At 37.5% G+C, this 21,450-nt stretch overlaps 1 protein-coding gene across 1 annotated transcript in view; it reads left to right on the top strand.

The window, feature by feature from the left end:
- EEFSEC (eukaryotic elongation factor, selenocysteine-tRNA-specific) overlaps positions 1-21,450 on the top strand; it is a 125,139-nt gene that overhangs the window by 42,881 nt on the left and 60,808 nt on the right. The gene's annotated exons all lie outside the window — the stretch shown is intronic.

The following is a 21,450-nucleotide window of genomic DNA, read 5'->3' as shown; positions in this document are numbered from 1 at the left end:
TGAGTTGTGTGTTGTACTTACCCCTGCTAGCATCATGCAGAGTTGGGTTTAGGATACCTATAAAAGGTCAAACCTTTCTCAGGCCTACAAGGTAACGGAGGAAGCACATTTCACAACACATTGTGGTTTATGACTCTCTCTGACCTTTTTTTGCCCTGACCCCACAGTAACTGAGATTGACAGCTGGTGCCCACTGGGCATTTAGGGACATTACAAACCAGCTGCTTTTTAAATTTGAGGAACCCTCTCACCAAATGAAGTGGCATCACCTTCCAGTTCTACTAATGGACTTCGACGTCTTTGACCGCTTGAACCTGCACAAAGGAGGGACACAGCAATTAAAAATAAACAGTGACATTCTCGAACACCCGTGCTTGCTCTGATTGAGGCTGAGAGCACCAGCAGTGCATGGATTCCTTTATGCTGTTGCCTATGTAAATTGCCATCTGGGGTTGATTATCCATATAGCGAAAAGAAAAATTATATATATGTGTTTGGGAAAAAGCTTTGACACAGCAAACTGTTCACTATCCAATTGAGTTAGTACTATTTGCGCACTAGCACTTGAAATCTACCTTGAAGAGCATGAACCTAGGATTTCTGCAGCAAAAATGTAGTGTTGGCAGAATTCTGAATGTCCTTTAAGATTATTTCAGTGGTCTTTCAGTCTCTATAGTCTTCCAGTTTATAAACTGTAACAACTCGTGACATTTTTATTTCTGTTTTATAAAAGTTCCTGGACTTTGAAAGTAAGGATTTTTCCAATATAGATTCATTCTATTTTACTGACAAGTTTGGCAATAATCACTTCAAAATACTGATCTAAGTATATTTTGTTCAGTGAATTTAGTTGAAGTGAGCATGACTGTCAAGTTCTAGTGCTGCTGTGTCCTTTTGTAGCGTGCTTTAATTGAAAATGGAAACTGTTTTCAGTGGGGGAGAGTTATCTTTGCCTTCCATATCCAGGTGAAAAAAATCACAGAAGCTCAAGAACAGCAGCAAGGCTGGAGCGAATCAGGCGAGAATTAGGACTTTTGCTGTTCATTGAGACATCATTGGTTGTCTCAAAACAAAAAAAAAATCCATGCGTGATAAGTAATGCAAAATGTTATATGGTATGTAGTCTTCCTTCTGCCTGGTGTTAGTGATTCTAGCCTTGGATTGCACAGTTGGAAGCACATTAAAAATACTGGAAGACTGAGTAAAACAGATGATAATATGTTAACATTCCTTTAAAGATGGTGTGCAGCACAAAAAATGTTCCAGGTTGGTTAATAAGAATCACTCTCTCTGTCTTAAGAGTTGTGGAAGATCATAGGAGAGGTCAAGTCTGAACTGAGTGAGGAGGCAGAGATAGATGTACACAGTTAATGGATATAAATCTCGTCATCCTGAAAGTGGTGACTCAGCGTTGCCTTACCCATGATCAAGCACTGCAGGTATCAAGCAGCCACAAAGCATGTACGTGGCAGCTGAGTACAAAGACCACTGTTGGGGTTTTTTTCAGGACTTAAGTAGAAACTTTTCTTCTTGCACTATGTTCAAGTTTCTGTCTGTTCTCTTTAGTGTAATTACTGGCAAATGTTAGAGCAAGCTGGTGCAAGCTGAAAGGCTGCTGGATGTTCATAGCTTCATTGGAGCATATCTGAAAGTAATCCCCGAGGTTTGCAGTAGACAGTTGCCATTATTAATGTTGAGCATTTCAATCTCAAAAGTTGCAAGTGTGTTTGTGAAATGCTTCTCTTATAGTTGGAGAGTAGTCATCCAGGTGTTTGAGTACTCTGATATACTTTCAAGAGATCACCTGAGACATCAAATATGAAAATTGTGGGAAACTTTCTTCTCTTTGTTGAGTCTCCTAATAAATGAGTGCCAGGTTAAAGCAGTAGTGAACCCTGTCTTGGCAAGGGCCTATTTGCTGTTAAGTTATATTGACTTTATGAACTTTTAACAAGTATAATTTTTTAAGTGTGATACTGAGAAGCTTCATGGCTTCATACAGCTTCACCATGTGAAAACAGATATTTTATTTTTTTAAAGTTTCTTTGTTGGCTAGATAACCTTAGTGTGTTTTCTGGCAAACATTCTTTAGTTTTTATGGCTCATCCAACAGAAGAATTCTCCAGTGTCTGAAATAATAACCCAAATAGTGTTTGCAACACTATTTCCTTCAAACCACTGTAGCTGCTCAAGTCATAACAGATGTATCTGCTCTTGCCCACTTGAGTACTTCAGCTGATCTGGTGTCCCAAGACCTCTGATTAGTGAGCTTTAGTGTATAAATGTAGTTAAGAACTAATTTCAGTGTATTTAAGGCCTTTTTGCAGCATCATAGAGTTGCATGGTTAAGTCTTGTCAGAGAACAGTTAAATCTTAGAAAACAAAGTTAGATCAAACCCCACTGAGTAGGATCATGAATACACTTGCATATGGACTTGCATGGTGAAAGCTTAAATATGTTTTTACCACGTTCATTTTACATTCTTTGGTCTTCATGAATATACCCCTTCCAAATTTCAGGATATCCTGGATGGTTTTTGCACTGCAAATAGAACCCTTGCTAAATTTTCTGAGAGTACATCTGATCTTGGGTTTTTTTTCCCAACGCATCTTGGATTTTTCTTGCCTAATGCTGAGAAAAACAGCCTTTAAAATGCTATGGTTCATCTGCTGTGGAAGAAGTCTAGCTTGCCTTGAACATTTTCTTTTCATAGAAATGCTGGAAAGAAGAGCAGTTCATAAAATTGGGTTGGGGGAGTCACAATCAACTAAATGTAACAGATAAAATCGTGAAAAGGCAGTTCATAATACATATTAAAATATTTGGGCGATAGAACACAAGAATCTTAAATCCTAAATCAATAAATTAAACATGTACACATAATGTTATACATGCAGTTTAATTCAGTATAAGTATTAAACCATCTCTTTAATTGTCTGCCACTTCTAAAGCACGGGTTGTGTTTTTTGGAGATTTTCTCCTTTCCTAGAAAACATCCGTGTGAATCCTACTGGTTTTGCATCTGCTGTGGCATTTACTTAGAAGCAAAACATGCAGGATTTGGCTTACACTGGAAAGTACTCCGCTTTCAACATTTAGGATATTATCAGTTGTTTTGGAAGAATTAAACTCCTCAGCACAGTTCTTTGTGGTTAAGTAAAGGATTAAAGACCTGATCCAGTGCCTGTGGAATGAAATTTAGATCTGGCAATAAAAACTTCTCAAATCTTTTTGGCTCGATCTCTTGAGAGAATAAGAGTAGCAGATGCTGAGCTCTTTCTAAAGACCAGTTCCCTCATTTTCAGTGTATGGTTTTGTAACGTTTTACTATGTGGGTGTTTTTTTGTTTGTTTTATTTTTTATTTCTTTTTTTAGTTCATGCTTTAAAAAAACCAAAACACCACCACACCCTCAAAAAAAACCAACACCGGAACAAAACCACAAGACCCCGCAGAATAGAATGCATTTTAATTTTTTATTTTAAAAAAAGAAAAATTCTAGTTAACTTTAGATTTAAAAGGGCTGAGGAAGAGGTTTGTGTGTTGCTATTCTTTCCCTAACTGTTACTGAAGTACAGTCGCTTCATTCATATCACTTGCAATTTTTTGTTAAGTATCATGGAGGTACAGTAAAAAGAGGGAGCAAGATAAAGGACTTGGTGTGTTCGGGGTTGTTTTATTCAGGACCAGGGATAAGACATAATAGAAAAGGAGCTGGATATGTATCATGGGGTTTTCAAATTTTTTCTACTTGGTCAGAGCAGAAGGGAAGGCAGCCAGGGGAGAGCAGCCAACCTGCGCAGTGCTAATCCAAACCATACACTGTATTTCTGGAGCTTGTGTTTCTAATGTGATCTCTGTAGGCAGAAAAGTGGCCTCGGCACTGCTGGCCAATTAACTCTTCAAATACTAAAATTCCTCTCTAGCTTTTCTTGGAGGTCTAGGTGTATCCTGTGCTCCCTGCCAGCTAGAGATAGTTGGGATGCAGAATGCCTTCTAATGGATTAGAAAAGTTACCTCAAATATCCAAGTTTCTTCCCGCAGTGGATCTGAAATGCAAGGGATTTGTGTGTAATTTCTGTATCGCTTCTATGCACTTAAACTATCTTTAAGTGACTGTTCAGGATTCGGGCTGCACATGGAAATGCAGCATTGCTGGAAACAATACTGTTCTCCAAGGTGCACTTCTGCAGTATTTCTGTGATACCGATTGTGCATTCAGGGCTCTCTGCAATGCTGACTGCTTGTGGTTAACACATGAGGTAATTTGAAGTGTGTATTTTGTGCTATTGCCACACAGATAATTTTCCATTAATAGTTAGTGCAGTTTTGATTGTCTAAAAACTGGTATGCTGTTCAATGGAGTCAAAATGAAAAAGAAACATATGATCATCTTGACTCTGAGTGATGAAAATATGAGCTGAACGTCATGTTTTTATTTGATACAATGACTGATTTTCTTAGATGAATCAAATTACATTCTTTCTGTCCAGATTTCAGTAAGTCATTTCTCTCATGAGAACTGTTAAAGCTGGAGAAAGTTGTTACAGAAATACAAGGTGGGAAAGCAAATGAGCTGAAGAAGAGGGAACCAATGGACTAAGAGGAAAACTATTCAGGTAGAGTTGTTCTGAGGTTGGTCTTGGCACTGAAATTTAATAGCTTCACTCGTGACTGCGTGCACTCTCCCACGAATGTGGGCATTCTCCCCACTAGTGTGTGCCACACCAGTGTGCTCTCCTGACTAGTGTAGGCTGCTGGCAGGCACGACTTCTATGCATTAGTCTATGATGCTCTGTGTTCTGTAGCTCTTTGGGAATTATCATACTGGGTTGCTGGATCTGATGGAAAAGCCCAGTATCGCAGTACAAGAGTGCCACAATGGGTTAAATGGAGGATGTGTTTATATGTCACATTAGGGAGCAATTTGGCTTCAGTATGGCAACTTATTTAAGGATAAACAAATATGTAGGTTTGTGACTGCAAAGCAAAGTTGAAAAGAAAACCAAACATCTAATAAGCTATTGACACCTGACATTTACATTTCTCTATTGCTTTAACTTCCCTCATCTGCTCGTTCTACTTTTTATCCTACCTATTTCCATCTTTAGCATCTTTTCCAGTCTCAAAGTTTGCTCTTCAAAGTGACTTATCTTATCCACTTACACCACAGATTGAAGAAACAGTTTTTCCCTCCTTTTTCTCAGCTGCTGTTGCAATTTTGAGTGACAGTGCTGTTGTGTATGTTTCATTCCCCTCAACTATATCTTGGCTTGAAACCTCTGGTACTTGAAACAAGCATCAGTCAGTCAGGTGAGAAAACTTAGAATGGTGTTTTCGAACTTGTTTCCATAGGCTGAAACTAGACTGATGAGGGAAAGGACAAGATGTGATAAACATTGAGTGGCGTTACCCTCTCAAGGGCAGTTTTTGAAGATGATCAAGCAGGTTCTGATACCTCCTCTAGGGGATGTGCCAACTATTTTTTTTTTCCTAGGGCTAAATGGCTTGCATTTTGAGTTTGAAAAGGAATTCTGGAGCTATCTAAAGTGGGTACCCTACGCAATGGTTCTGTAAGCTGCGTACAGGAGGAGGAAGGTTTTAAGATGACTTGAGCCGTGATGGGGATGCAACTGAACAAACCTATGCATGTTATCTTGTGACTTGATAACGTATTTCCTGTTGAACAGTTGCTGCTCCAGTGATCAAGTGTTGTGTTCTTGGGTTTGTGTACCCTCGGGTTCAAGATTAGTTTGAAACTTAATTTAATGGACATTGCTATAGTAATCACAAACTTTTGTCCAAATGCCTTTTTGTTTAAACTTTATGGTAACTTTTTAAAGCAAAGGATGGCTGGTTTGTGTTTGCATAACTTGTTTGCTTTAGCATTGCTGCTGCCAGGTCATTAACCTTATTTTTATTTCTTTTAATTTATCAGGTAGAATTGTTCTCAATCAAATTCAATTGAAAACAGACCCACATGCACGTACGCATACCATCTGAGCAAGAGTCTTAGTGGAACGGTTGAATAGTAATTGGAAAGGTAGCCTCCTGTATGGTAAACACAGCTTTCACATTGCATTCCTGCTGGGAATGTAACTTTAGTATGGGCAGGCTTAGTTAGGGCAGTGAGTAACTATCATGTTTTAAATATTTAAGTTCAAGTGCTGGAGGCTTTGGCAAAATTTCAGTAACCAGAATGAAGGAAGGGAATGTCACTTTTTGTTCTTCCTTGGTCATCCATATACAGTACAGTTCCTCATTTGATCAGGCTTTTAAGAAGCAGAACGATTCAGCAAGCACTGCATTAACTAAGCCATGGTCTGTATATGATGTTCTGCTCAGATCTGGGCACTGGCATAAAAAGGATCTGAATGTTGAAAACATTATTTAACCAAGACTGAAGATAAACTTCTAAATTTGATCAAAAGACATAAGTAAGGGAACTAGTGCACAAGTGCCCATGAATCTATAATTAGTCTACTAGCAGAGTACGTTCTTGAAGTATTACTATAATACCATAGCAAGTCCTCTGGATTTCATGCCTTGTACTGTGTGTTCCTGAGATGACCCCATTTATAAAACTCTTAATTTTAATCTTTGTTACTACCATGAAAACTGCGTGAGAATTGACTCTGCTTTTTAAATGTTTTTTCAGCTCATCACCTGAATCTGTTGTCATGTGCCTGTGACAATAAATGACACGTATTGTTGAAATTGTTGGATGCATCTCTTCACTAGAGTATTCCCATAACTTTATATTATAATAGCCAGTGCAGTTCGAAATGAAAGAAAAAGTAATTCTAGAGAGAGCCAATATTTACAGTATCAGATGGAATAATATAATTATGTAAGCTGCCCAGATAGCACTGTGATGAACATGATACGAATGCCTAGATACAGATTTTCATTTGTAACTGTCTGAAATGAAAACTACAAACTCCTAGGCTGTTGTAAAGATTAGCTTGAAAGCATATGCCATAAAGTACAGTTGGATTCTCTTTCTTTCTCCTCTAATGAATAAATAATCAAGAATAAACATTTCACACTTTAAAAATCACGATGGAAAGGTCAAAGAGGCTTTTTAGAGTCAGTGTAGCTAATCCATCTTTAAATACTTAAAGTGTAGACTTAAAAACTATCAAGCCTTTGTGAAAGACAGATTTAGTAGTTGATCTGTCTTCTGTCTAGGCAACCTGGTTTTTAAGATATGTTCTATGTATAGGGTGTGTAATAGATTCTGCAGAAGGATAGCAGAGATGGCCTTACTCCTTGTTCAGCTGAGGTGGAAGAAATGAGCCATGAGAACAGGTAAACTGATTAGAAGCAATGACCCTGTCATATATATATATATAAGCATCAATTTTTTTTCTTCAACAGAAAAAAGTCTGTCACTGAAGTTTTTTGTGTGGCTTCAGCACCCTTTGGAATTTTTTCTATTCTTTCTCAGTATTCAGCTAACAACTTTGTTTTTGTTTTCTTCATTGCAGTTACTAAGTTGCAGTTGCTTTCTCTTAATATTATATTAATTACACGATGAATTTCAATAGCCTTCTATGCTCACCGTCCCTAAAAAATGTTGTTGCCTGATGTGCAACACCTAGTACGTAGGACTGCAAAAAGGTAAATAGTGGCTTAGGGAAAAAAAAATCTGTGCTATTATAAATCAGTTCAGATTTGAATTATGGGTGTTATTTATGTGGCATTTTCTTTGCCTAGCTGAAGACATTGATCCTACTCATGGAGATTAGTTGACAATAATTTGAAGTCTTCAGGGAGCAGGTATACATGCAGGTATACCACAAACACTCAAAGCAAAACCACAGAAAAGAAGGATGATAAGGGGAAACTTGAAAATACGTATTTTTAGTAAAAGACTGAAAGAAGTGCCAATAACACTAAAATAAATGCCCAGTTTGGCCTTGAGTTAACATAAGGCAACACCAGTTAGTTTAGTCTAAATGCAAAGAAGCATACAAATCTTTGTAAAAATAAAACACAAAATCCCACCCTGGACTATTTTGCATTGAGTTTTAGGAGAGAATTGGAGTCATGTGGTGATTGAATAATATTTTGTGCAACATGTATTTCTATTTAAAATACTCCTTTTCTGTTGCTGATGTGATGTTCTTATTTGGGGAGAAACAGTTGTTTGCACAAAACGTAGTCAGTGGCAAGGACCCTCAAATTAATGCTTAATTTGTCAAAGGCTATTTGATTGTTTGGGCTTTAGAGGAGGTAATTAAGTATCTTCACTTCTTATGGGTGGAAGAAGTTCTCCAGTGTGCTGACAGAGTGGGGTTTTAACTTGCTCTGAGCCTCCCGTGAGGCTTAATGTGAGCCTGAGATGCTACATGAGATTGAAGTTCAACATGATTTATTCTGATGTGTTAATATTTGTCAGGTATGCAGTTCCCTAAATAGTGGGGAAAATCTCCAAGTGGTAGAAATCATGATGTGTCTGCTTTTCCTTCTTGCAGCAAGTCCTAACGGATCGGTCAAAAGTTCTAAGTTACATTCATACTCAAAGACTTTTGTAGTACAAAAAGTTAATTTTTTTTCAAGCCTTTCCTTTTACTTGTGTCCTTGCTTTTGTTTTCCTCTTCACTTTTACTGCCCACTCATCCTATCTGTTCAGGTTGTTGAACTGCTATTTTTAAATCTGTTTTCTAGATGAGCGATATGTGCAGACAGCACCCAAGTGGTTGCTCCCTCTGGGATCATGGGCTATATCCCTGCTATTGGAAAGGTTCTTAAAGATTTTAAAATCTATGGGGGAGGAGAGGAAATATTTGCAAACTTCAGGTTTACTTTTGGGAACAGAGGTAATAAGATTAAAAATAATATATTTAGGGAAGACAATTGTGGCTTCAGCAGCCTCTGCCTCTTTAAAAGATGTATTTTTGGACTGATTTGGTGGATTAGCAGAAACATTGAGGATATTTTTTTTAAGAGATACTTTTGGCAGGAAGCTAAGTAGTATTTTTAAAAAGTTACATTAATTTTATAGAAAAACACACAAATGTGAAGGTAAGGGTTCTATTCACTTTTTTGAAATTATTTTCAGGGGGTTGGGTTTTTTTTTGGTTTGTTTTTTTTTTTAACACAAGTGTCCTGTTCTAATTTTTATTAGAAACAGCAAAAGTATGATAAACTCTTTGTTTTGGGGTTTTTTTTTGTTTGGTTGGTTGTCTTTTTCAAATAAGGGTGATTCTAATTCTTGTCTGTGGGGGTTGTATGAAGGTAATTAATATTAGCAAGATATTTTAAAGATTCATATGTGGGAAGAGAGATGGGCAAAGCAATTTTTGCATCAGACTTAAATGGGGAGAAAGAAAGAAAAGTTAACATTAAGGCATAGTTTTGTGGTTATGGTGTGACTCACAAGAAAGACTTTAGGCCATCTGACATGTACATTACAAACAGTTGTAAAAACATACCATTAGATATCCACAATGTGTAGTGGGCTGGGTTAATGTTACTTTGAATCCATAATGTTAAAGTTATCTGGCACAGTGAGTGTAACTCCACAAATCAAACCTTGTATGATTGCTTTTTGTTTTATGTTATGTTGTTGTCCCTGATGGACAAGGTTCTTTCTGACCAGTGCAGTGAAGTTTTAATCCTACCTTTCATTTGTTCAGTGTCATCCAGCAACGCTGACATCAACCAGGGCTTTTTCTTGTGTCAGGATTTAAACAGACTTCAATGGAGAATACATTGATGTGATTAAAAATTTTATAATTATGCATGCATGCTCATTTTCTTGCTGTTCTCCTACATATGGAAAATCAAATTGCAGGAGTTTAGATTTATGCTTAAATGTGATCATATTTTTAGGTTTCCCTTAATATCTCAAACTAAATCTCAAACTGTGTGGTGATAATTTTTCCCGACATGAACCTTTGCATAAGTATAATTTTGAACCTATTGGACCTGTACTTGTATCTGAGCATGACCATATGGAAACAAGTCCTGTATCTTCCTAATGTTTCATATACTGTTAAAACTTACTGGGAATCTTTGTTCAGAATTTGAATCCATGTGTTTTGTTTTCAGTTTTTGTAATGGATTCTTTAGCTTCAGTCTCAACTCTGGAGGAGACATTCTAAACATTTAAGAGCTTTAGAAGAACCATTTTGGAAACTACAGTATCTGTGGTATGTGCTGTATGTAAAGAGGGTTTTTTATATTTTCATTTCAGAAAAGTGTTGGTATTTTTCTACAAAGCTATGAAGATGAGCTTTTTTTAACACCTTTGTGATAAAGCATGAGCTTTAGGGTCTGGTTCATATTCTGTTTAATCTTGGCTTTAGCACAGTTAAGGCTTCATTCTGTGTTTAAATCCCCTTGCAAAAATAATTGATTCCATCTATTGTTTTTTACCTGTGTTTTTGCAAGTCAAATACTGAAAATTTAGTAGGTTGATATAGCAGCTATGAATGGCATGTAAAAAAAATAAATCTTCCCCGTACGTAGCAATTGTAACAGGTGGGGTTTGGTTTGAGAGGCTGAGCGTGTCTTCTGCGCTGACAGGAAGAGGGAAGTACTTTTCAGAGATGGCACAGCAAGTCTTGAAAGCTGAATGTGTTGGGTTTTGTATGCGTGTTTGTTAGATTTTTCTAATACAGGTACTCAAAGTTAGAGTCATAAAGGAAAAAGGATTGTCAGAGATGCTAATTATCTCAGTTACCACTCAAATAATTTCCAACCACGAGAGCTCAGTGTTCATGTAAATCAGGCTGCTTTTATTTAATGATAGATTTAGTTGTTCAACTGTAAAAAATGGCCAATGAAGTACTGTAACTGTTTTTTACTTTGGGGGTCTAAGACTTTCTCCTGCAATATATAAAGAGTATTTGAGATGCATTTCTCATATGCAATTTTTTGTGTGGAATATCTATCTAGTTTGAGTTTGTAGCACTCTGATAATGACCAGAATTCTGTAATAATGAAAAATAAATCAGAGCTGCAACAGGCAAATATTTGGGCTTTTGAACCTTCAGAGTGATTGTATTATGGTGGTTTTTATTCATAAATGCAACAAGCTTTAGTTTCTGTGAAGCAAATGTCTCAGTGAAAATGGGAGAAGCTGAAACCTGCACAGGCAGGTGTTGAGCAAATGTCTCCAACGAGCTCCCATGAGGGCTGTCTTAGAGATCTTCAGTTCTTTTTATTAGTCGGCTCAGAATCTCACTTCTCAGATTTGGACTTCATTCCTGGGTGATTTTGTGACAGAAACACCCAGATCTGTACCTGTTGCTTAAATCTCATTCCAGCCAGTCTTCCAAGTAAGATTTGTTTGTCCCTTGTGCATCCCAGGCTCGTTCAGGTACCTTCTCCTCAGGGCTGGTATTTTGTTTCTTCAAGATAATTTTAACTGACAAAATAACAAGACCACACACTTGGGATATTTAGTCATACCTTTTGAACCACACTTACAAAAATGTAGAGGACTGAAGTGTTCCAAAAGCGTGAACGTTTTCAGTCTCATCAATTATTTTTAATATTAAAAGTCAGCAGATGGAGCCAAAGGCTTGCAGAAAAATTACTTGTGCTGAATGCATATTAAACCACAAAGCCCACTAAGTTTAACTAATAATGTTCCTACTGAAATTTGTTAACAGCAAAGCTATTTATTTGCTGCTAAGCCTCATACTAGCATCCCTTTTTCATTCCCTTGTCTCTGTGTAGATTGAGAGTTCACCTCTTCATATACCAGGGCATCTAACAAGACTAAAAAAGTGAAGTTTGAGTGGGAACCTGATTTTCTTTGTAGATTTATATCTGCGGGATGGTTTTCTGCAGCATTGTTCCCTGCTTTATCAGAAAAACGGTGTTATATTTTGTCAATATTTTTACTTCTCATACGAGTACAGTAATTGGAATCCACTAGTGAGGGTTAGATTGGAATTCATTACAATCTCATTTTCATTATTGCACAGTTGGTAAGGTACTGGGGTTTCATGTTTTTATTTTGAAGCAACTAAAGTAAGTCTTCGCTTTAGATAACGTGTCAGACTTGATATTCTAATAGGCTAACCCTATGCTTTCATTAAATATTAACATCCTTTGGGGATTTTAAATAATATCTTTAGAAAAATAAGAAGGTGGAATGTTTTCCAAACACTTCCAAAAAGTAATCCCACTTCAATAAAATAAGAAAAACAAAGGCAGTAAGTGGTACCTACCTTTTGCAGGAAAAGGGAGAAAACAGTGTCGTAGTTACAAAATGATATCCAAAGAGGATGCAAAAAACCATGCTGCTGATTGAACAGAGAATATTCCAGTGGTACGATATTGTTTTGCCTTTTAGTAAAGACAGAAAAATTAAAATGTTCACTGACCTAAAGCAGCCGTTTTGTCTATTAAACTTAATTTAAAAAATTCTTTCTCCTCTAAATCTAATCTTCTGAAGGATTATGAAATGTACATATGTTTCACATAGAGTAAGTGGTATATAAATGTATGCTTAAGTATTGCATGTATATTTTTCTTCACTTCTGTTTTACTGATTCTTGAAGCTAGGGCTCTTTAGTTTGGAGCAAGCATCTACTTAGAGTGACTTTGGAAACTTGGCTTATTGGCCAAGTTAAAAGCTTTTCTTATTTTTCTGTTTATCTTTGGCCTCATCTGTGTTTAAATTATCTTTCCCCGACTCCTCCTGTTGAAAGACAGTGATAAAACTTCAACCAGTTGTACCAGCTTGCTGACTTAATTTCCTCTAATCAACATTGGCTGTAGTAGCAAGATTTTCTAACGCTGACATTTTTCTTTTGAATGATATGATCAGTTCTTAGTTTCAGATTCAGTCCTGACTTACTGTAGTTTTTTCTATTTAGACCTTTTTTCTCTTCCTAAATAAAGATACCCAGTCACTTCCAGTAAAATTATATTTTCTTTTCAAGCCGTTTGACTTTCGCTAAAAAACTCATCAAATACAGGACCAGAGTGTGCATCCCGAATTGTGTCTTAGTCCAGTGTCCTAAAATTGCAAGTAACCAAATCTTGCAGTTTCACTGTGATGAGTATCTTCTATATTTATATTTACTGTAGAAGAATATTAATGCATCTTTTAGAATAAAGAGAACATAAACTTGTAACATAGGAAGACACAGTGCTTTTTTGCCGTATTTAAGAGACTCTTGGATATACAATCCAAGTTCAGTGTTGATTTGCACTGAGATAAACGCCGATATCCTCTGCATAACGTTGTCCTTAAAGATGAGGGCAAATGCTGTTTTGGTTTTTGAGAAGAATGTTTTGGATAACGAAGAACAGTCGGTAGATGTGTTGGCCGATGCGGTGGGGTCTCCTTAGCAGAGCCACTCTACAAAGAGCAGCAGAAACTTCCTGGTGCTACGGTGGTGCGTTTTCAATTGCAAGCTGTTGCCTTTGATTTCCTTTAAAATGCTCTTCTGGTACTAGAAATCTCTCCATTTTAGTAATGAGCAAACCTTACTGGGTGTTTTTTAATTTTGTATGTTTTTTCAGATATGTCTACCTCCATAGTGCGTGGGGGTTATCTAGTAGCTAGCAACTACAGTGAAAAATCTACAAATGAGGAAGCCTGGTCATAAAGAAGTAATTCTAAAAAATCTGATGGAACTTTAAAAAAATACACTGGCCAAAAAAACCCAAACCTGAATAATACAGTGAATAAGGACAAATTTTTGCATTGGTGGTTAGGCTAGATAAGCTTCTTTGGACTGGATCCAGTCATCTCAAAGAATTGTTTCTGGCCTGCAAGCTTTGGATTACATGTAATTTCAACTTTAATTTAAAAAGAAAAGGTTCTAGCTTTCAAGAATCCGAGGGAGTGACAGTTGCAGTTTTCCAGCCCTGACTGCAGGCAGAGCAGAGACATGTGAAATCTTCTTCCAGACTTAGAATGTTCATTTTGAGGCCCAACTGTGGTACTTTGAAATGTCATTGGCCATTTTGGTGAAGGTCGTCTGTGCGGGTGGGACTGGGCAGGCACCAGCCCCGAGGCCAAATGACAGCAAGTGGAGGATTCTGCAAGGAGAGAAAGAGGGTATGCATGGATAGGAAAAAAAAAAAAGAGAGAGAAACAAAAGGCAAGAGAAGTTGGTTTTGGTGTGCCCCTATACTGTCTAAAGTATCAAAGATTGTTCTTTACTATGTGTAATACCTTCTCATGCTAGTGTTAATAGGGCACTCTTTCGTAGGCTTCAGGTGGTCCTCCTTACTTCTACCAAGCTTCTGACATTGATGATCTGCTGTCAGGTATTTTTGCGTGATGACTCTAGTGCTGTCTTGTCTGATAGCCATGCATGTTGCAGCCTCAGTGAGCCTATTTTTAAGGTCCCTTCATGGAGCACATTTAGCTTCCTTTTAAAAGACCCATAATGGATTAAAATGATTTTTAAATTGACAGCTGTTTTGCATCTCTTCCTCCTGACTGATGACCATCTCCTTATCATTGATATATAAACTCCCAGAGTAGATCTTCCTCAAATATTTTAGAAAATATTTTGACAGAGTGAATCTTAAAATAAATCAATGAATAAAGGCACCAATACAAGCAAAATTGTGTTTTGTTCATAGTTTATGCTGAATATTTTGGTAAACATCATGTTAGGAAACAGAATCCTGTTGAGCATCCACTGTGCCCCAGTGGTACTCGCACACCTCTGCACGATGGACTTGTTCCTGGAGTTGCAGTAGGTTTCCCATGTTTCTGCTACAGGTGTCTGTGATACTGGAAAATGAGGCAGCTTATTTTAAATAAGAAATGAATTTGCACGGGTACTCAGAAATACTGAAATGCATAGGTGATAGTTGTAACTTCTTTGGATCTTGATAAAGGTTTAAAAAAATCATGTCAGTAGGACTGCCACCATAAAAAAGGTGTGTGCGTGAAATATAGAAATATTTATTTACCTGATGACAGCTGAGAGGTTTAGGCAAATAGAAAGTGTGTTTAGAAGATAATAGTCTGGAGTTCTATCATTTGAATACAGCTCCTGGTTGTCATTGTCAGAATATACTAGGTATGCTTGTAGTATGTATTAGGAGTTATTTCTTTTATAATCAAGCCTAGGGTTTTTTGAAATTGGACAGCTCTTCCATAGCAAGTTAACAAATCCTTGAGAGGCAAAGGAGTCGTAACTCTATGTCTATTGTAAATGCTTGTTGTATGAGAGGTGAGGGACCCTTTTCATGAGTTAATCAAAAAGACCTATGCAAACAAGCAAGAGGATTTTTTTCCTCAGTCAGTCACTACAGTTACAGAGCCTGACATTGTTAGGAGAACCTTTGTGATCTCATAGGCTACTGCATACTCTTGTGCGCCAGACCCCTCTTAATAAAAATGTGGGGCACTGGATACACAAATTCATAGCAGCTGTCACAGCTGGGCTGTGGTGAAGTTTGGTCAAGACCCTTTGAACTTTTTATTTCACACTAATCCCATTTAGTGTGATCAATATATGGACCTCCAGCTCCTAGGTCTGTTAATTAGGTGTCAAGTGTTGGGTTGGCCGGTGTCAGGCTGTAAAATACAAACACAGAAGAGACTATCGGTAGGGAAGTGAAGTGTTTATTGTCTGAATGTATATGAGCCATCGGTTCTGAAAAGTTGCCTTCCTAGTAGGAAATGTCCTTAGGGATCTTGAGAGTCTTTTGTTTCTCTCAGTGAGGAAAATGTATAGTGAAATAAGCATTTTACGAAAAATATTGGTGTGGTTGGGAGCTGCAAAATAATGTAAAAGATTGAATTCTACCAAGATTTTGATGTTGGAGTAGCTCTTTGCTTATCTTCCCCCCAGCTTTTTTCCCTATTAATAAAAAAGCTTAATAATTGCTCTGGTAACTATTTTCATTTGGTTGTTTAGGATGGGAGTCCTTTCTTGTTTTATGTATGTACATCTAAAATGACGCTTCTCCTAAGATTTTACTAACATTTATTTTAACATGTACTTTGTAGTATTCAGGGAATGGACAGGATAACTTAGATCTTCATTTCCCCATCTCAAAGAATCTTGGGAGCTTTTTGAACTCCCCCATCTTTAGTTCTCTATCATTCAGGGAAGGGTAAATATGTAGAATGATATTTCAGCTTTCATACATTTTTGGGTTCCTTTATTTCAGTCTTCCAGTGACAGAATGGACTGGGGAGTTGCGAGTAGTTTGTTTCATCTCCTTTGAAGAAAACCTTAAATTTATAATCCCAGATCAGACCTTTCCTATAACTCACGCAACTCATCCTGTTAACTGTTTTAATATATGGCACCGCTATTTCATTAAACAACATCCAGGAATAATTAGTTCAGCAACGATGCCTCGGAACAAAAGCCCTTGATTTCGTTTAGCTTTATAAGTTGGTCTCTTTTGATCTGCAAGAACACATCTGGGGCCTTTAAGAAAGCAGAAAGAAAAATATTAAATGTTTAGTAAGGCCGTTGGTGAAGGTTTCAAAGCACAGTAACCCTTTGGTACCAGGATGTAGCTCAGAGGCAAAAAAAGTGTGAATTTCTTACTTCATAAGATATGGCACCTCTGAATGGTAAATGCTGTTTTTCCTAGCTGATGTCCACTTCTTTTTTGCTTTATTTCCAGTTTCAAAAGATGCAGTCTCTTCATTCTTTCCTCCATTTTCCTTTCCTTCTGCCCCCTTTCGTCCCCCAGCTGCACGTGAATGCATTAATTGAAATCATTGCTGTAGACAGGGCATTTGTTTTTTTACCATGTATCTGTGCATTGGAATTTGGGTTTGCTATATCAAACTTTGCACCATGCTGCTTTGTTCCTTTTATAGTTCAGTATTAGTTGCCAAGGTGGTAGGGATAAATCCGTTTGTTTTTTACTCTAGACTCAACTGCTGAGATTTGGGAAAATATATGGTGCAGAGGATATAAATTCACTCGTGTAATCTTAATACCTATTACTGACTTTTATCAAAATTTGCCACCAAAAAAATCCTACCTCAAGGAAAAAAAATCTATAAAGATTTTGTATACCAACTGGTTTTTATTTCATAAAAGGGATTATTATGAAAAAATACTTGTCTGGTAGTAATTCATTCCTTTTTCTTCTCATAGCAGAGGTAGCCTTTGTTTTGATTGTAATTAGTAAAAGGAATTCACCATATCATTTGATTTGTACTGATGTGCATACTTGTGTTTGCTTGTTTGCTGCATGGCACTAAAATGCTGTTGTGTTTATATTCTGAGTATTTCCTAGAAAATGTACAAATCATCACGATTAATGTTAACGTTTGCCACAGCTAATGAAGCCTACCAGATCTCTCGGTAATTATTCATCACCTTTGTTTCATTATGTATAAATCATGGCTTCTATTAACGAGCTTATTTTACAGAAGTGACAGGAGAATTTTGTTCACGAGAAAGAAATGAGCAAAAGAACTTTGTTCTTATTTTTCCCCTTGACCTGTCAAAATAGAAGTGAAAAGAGCTGAAAATATTATTTTTCATTACAGGTTTTATTTTTAAATGCAGCTTTATGTTCGCTCTGTGTTTGTTTTCCTTAGTGAGCCTTTAACTCCAAGGTTATGACCCAATAATGACCTCCTCTTTCCACTCTCAATTGCTTTTGACCTACTCCATTAAGTAAAAAGAAATAACCTAACAGAAGGGTAACCAGATCACTGCTACCACACCAAGGAAACAGGCAGGCTTTGGGATGCTCTTCTTTAATCTCTCTATCCACAGAGCCTTCATTTTAATTTGCAAAATTGAACCCAGATCGAGAGCAGTAAAGCCTGAATACGGTAAATATTCATGCCTCAGTGATCTAGAGTGGCTCCATTACATTTCAGAGATTGGGAGAATTACCTTTTGGATTATGTATATTCATGGGCTGATTTTTATTTGAGATATAATATTACTCACATTGGGCTACATGTCGCACATTCTACCAAAACCAGCCTTCTCACAAAGATCCAAATGTTCCTTACACGTAAAAGTTTTACTTCTTTACCCTATAGTTTCCTCCCTTTTATGCTTTTCAAAGACTGGTAGTAAACAAATTTCTTTTAAAGAAGAAGAAAAAAAAAAATCCCAGTAGAAGTTCTTCTATAAAACCTTCAACCCTGTGTTTACTGTGATATATTCTTTTGCATGTGACTTTGAAGTCTTCAGATAAAAGTATTATTATTGTTCTAAACCTAAATCTATTTGGAAAAAAGAATTCAGTTCATTCTGTTGGAAGAAGAAAATTCCAGCCTTTATTTAACCTATCATTTTGCATTGGTTTTGACTTCTTTTTGGATTTTTTTCCTTTGAAAAATGTTTTATTAAAATATTTTTTGATAAGTTGCAGAAATTTTAATTGGTATAGAAACGTTAAGCCTATTCTATGTCATAGTATTGCTATGGGCCTGACATCCTCTGCCTGGATACTTGTTGGCTAAACTCATTGCCACTATTATGCTTTTAAAAATGCATACTTTGTCATCTGTAGTGATAGATGGCACAAGTAGTATCGCTTAATTGAAGGATACCTGACATCTTGGGATTCCTTTTTCAGGGAGATGATAGTCGTTTGGAGCTGAGAGGATATATAGTACGTCTTCGACTTATACTTCCTTCCACATACCCTTGGAGTGTGGGAATCTCTTCCCTACCTACAGCCCCAAGTGTTAACATGTATGGCTGTTACGCTCTTTTGGCCAGAGGAATAAAAGGGGCTGTGGTTCTCCCTGGTGCACAGGTTCACCCAAACCCAGAAGAGACAGCGCAGAGAGAAACTAAAGGTGCAGTGAAGTTTAGTGCTCTTGCTGTTCCTCTTGTGAATCCCAGGCAGAGGAAGAGGTGTAGAGGGTGGAAGTGGAAGAATGTATTAAGAACACGTAATTACTGGGAAATACTGCAAGGAGAAACAGTGCTTGACCAGCCTGATTGCCTTCTGTAGCAAAATGCAGAGACAGGAGGAGTCATGACTTAGTAAGGCTTGGGAAACATCTCTCGCAGCATTCTCATGTGGAAGCTGACAGGGTGTGGGTCAGAATTGGGGGTTTTGGTGCGAGCTGAAAATTGGCTGCGGCCGTTGCAAGCTTTGCTGTGAATGAGGAAAATAGCTATGAAATGACAAATATTCTGAGAAATCAGTCTTTTGTTTTCAAAGACTAGACACTGAGTTTTTCTTGAGAACTTGGATTGTGGCAGATTATGCAGCTGAGTTTCCTATCTGCAGTGAGGCATAATGCCACGTTATACCACAAGGGTGATGAGATTACTGAATTTTACCAAATAAAGGCTCCAGTAAGATAACATACATGCAATCCAGTGTGAATGTAATGGTTTACATTACATAACTAATTCAGGGCAATTCAGTCACGAGAAGAAAAGAAATAGAAGATAGTTTTCTTATTCAGTGAGCTTTGTCCAGCCTGTGCATGGGATGGATTCAGTTCTGCTGAAAAAAATTGAGATTGTATACTTAAAGGCTACAGTAGAACACATAGGCACAGATGATTACTTAACTTCATGTGCAAAATCTTAACATTTGCTAATTTTTGATTTGTGATTGTGTGCATGAACATAGCATACATGTAATTTAAATTGCGGTTACAGTATTAAAGTAGAGGAGCATCAGAGTAGGGTCACTGACCTGATTCTTTATTGACTGAGTGCATAGCCATATTTTAGATGATGAGAAAGGAATTAAGCTAAAGGGATTTTGGTATCCCTCTTTATATTTCTTTATTTCAGTGTTACAGTGCAGGCTTTTCAGGTTGTGGTATTATTTTCTCGGGGGAGGAGTATATTGAATAAAATCTGATAGTGCGTGTGGCATTACTTAAGCACCACAGTGTTCATATAGTGATGCCCTTATAAACTTTGCTTAAAAAAATTAGGTTAAGGAATCATTCTATGTGAAATAGTTTTTCCTCCAGATGATATATTCCTTTGCCACCTGGATGCAAAGCAAGAGCATGTACAAATAATAGATTCTAAATCAAGATCTTTCAGAAAATTGTTACTAAAGCCACGTGATCTTGGCAGCACCTGCAAACTTGGAATTGTTTCTGACTCTTTGAGGTTTCTGCTTTTTGTAGTTGGTCCCTGCTGCCATTCCGATGCTGAATCGGAAGAGATGACTTTCTACAACAGTGGACAAAGTTTGCATCGTGTGATTGCTGTTGGACAGTGTGCTGTTGGCAGCTCCTGTTTCAGCTTCATTTTATGCTGTTCTGAAATACTAGCTGAAGATTTGGAACTAATGTTTCTCAATGTTCACTGAGATGTGACATGAACCCCAAAGGCATCTCAGAATTAAGAAAATATTCCATATCCTAGCTTTTAAAATAACAGGGTTTTTAATGTATGTTGGTGGAGTAGGGCAGAGACCTTGACTCATGATTTCTGAAAGCTTGTTGTTGCTGTCTCGTGCCTTCACAGCTTAGGTGTCTTTTTGACACTTTCAAACAGGAATGGTTTGCCTTCTTTACTAAGCAGACTGCTGTTTACTGAATTTCACTGAATTTCACTGAATTTCTAGAGTTGGAAGGGACCATAGAGATCATCTAGTCCAACTCCCCTGCTGAAGCAGGATTGCCCAGAGCTAGAGCATGTTACTCAGGACTGCATCCAGGCGGGTTTTGAAAATCTCCAAAGAAGGGGACTCCACAACCTCCCTGGGCAGCCTGTTCCAGGGTTCCGTCACCCTCACCGTGAAGAAGTTTCTCCTCATATTTGAGTGGAACCTCTTATGTTCCAACTTGTGCCCGTTGCCCCTCCTCTATAGGACTCAGCTTTGCTTGGGAGTGATCATCCCTCATAAAGTAAAGACTTCATCATGCTCTGTGTTTAGATGAGAATTTATGGAAATATCTGCTTGTGCATAAGAGCAGTCTTATGTCTGAATTAGAGCTTTGCTTAGTTTCAGTGTTTGTGCTTAAACAATGGTTGGCTGAAACCTAAAAACTGTGATAGCCTTTCAGACGTGTATGCTGCATTATTTTTTTTTTTTGACAGCGTAGCTTGATATCCTGTGACCACCAAGTGGTAGTACTGGAAGCAGGAAGATGAGATGCCGCCTTCTTTATTTGGATTCGTAGTAGAGCAATAGGGAGGAAGGCAGCCCTTGCTTTCAAAGGCAGCAGATACAGGATACGTTTTGGTTGTGCAGTTGGGTCTTAGTTCACTGCTCCTCCTCTGCTGTAAGACCTCATCTTCTACCAGATGACATTAAGGTGGTGGTTCTTTAATTTGGGATTGTGCTGCAGTATATGGTCAGGTTATACCTCTCAAGGGTTTTCTTGTTTGAGTGCTGGTTCAGGCAGGCTTCCTCTTGATGTATTTCTAAACCTCAGGCCTGAAACGGTTCTTTCTTCATTTATCCATTCCTCCCCCTTCTTGGATGTAAGTTTAAAGATGGAGCTCTTAGCAGCTGGGCTCTGAGATGTGATCTTTGTTTTAAACTGGTTGGAGACCTCTGCAGTTGAAGCAGGGTCTTTTTTTTTTT

The sequence above is a fragment of the Calidris pugnax genome, unplaced genomic scaffold (genome assembly GCF_001431845.1).
Source record: "Calidris pugnax isolate Ruff unplaced genomic scaffold, ASM143184v1 scaffold128, whole genome shotgun sequence".
Lineage (NCBI taxonomy): Eukaryota > Metazoa > Chordata > Aves > Charadriiformes > Scolopacidae > Calidris > Calidris pugnax.
The sequence above is the reverse complement of the archived record's forward strand: the minus strand, read 5'-3'. Positions and strand labels throughout refer to the sequence as shown.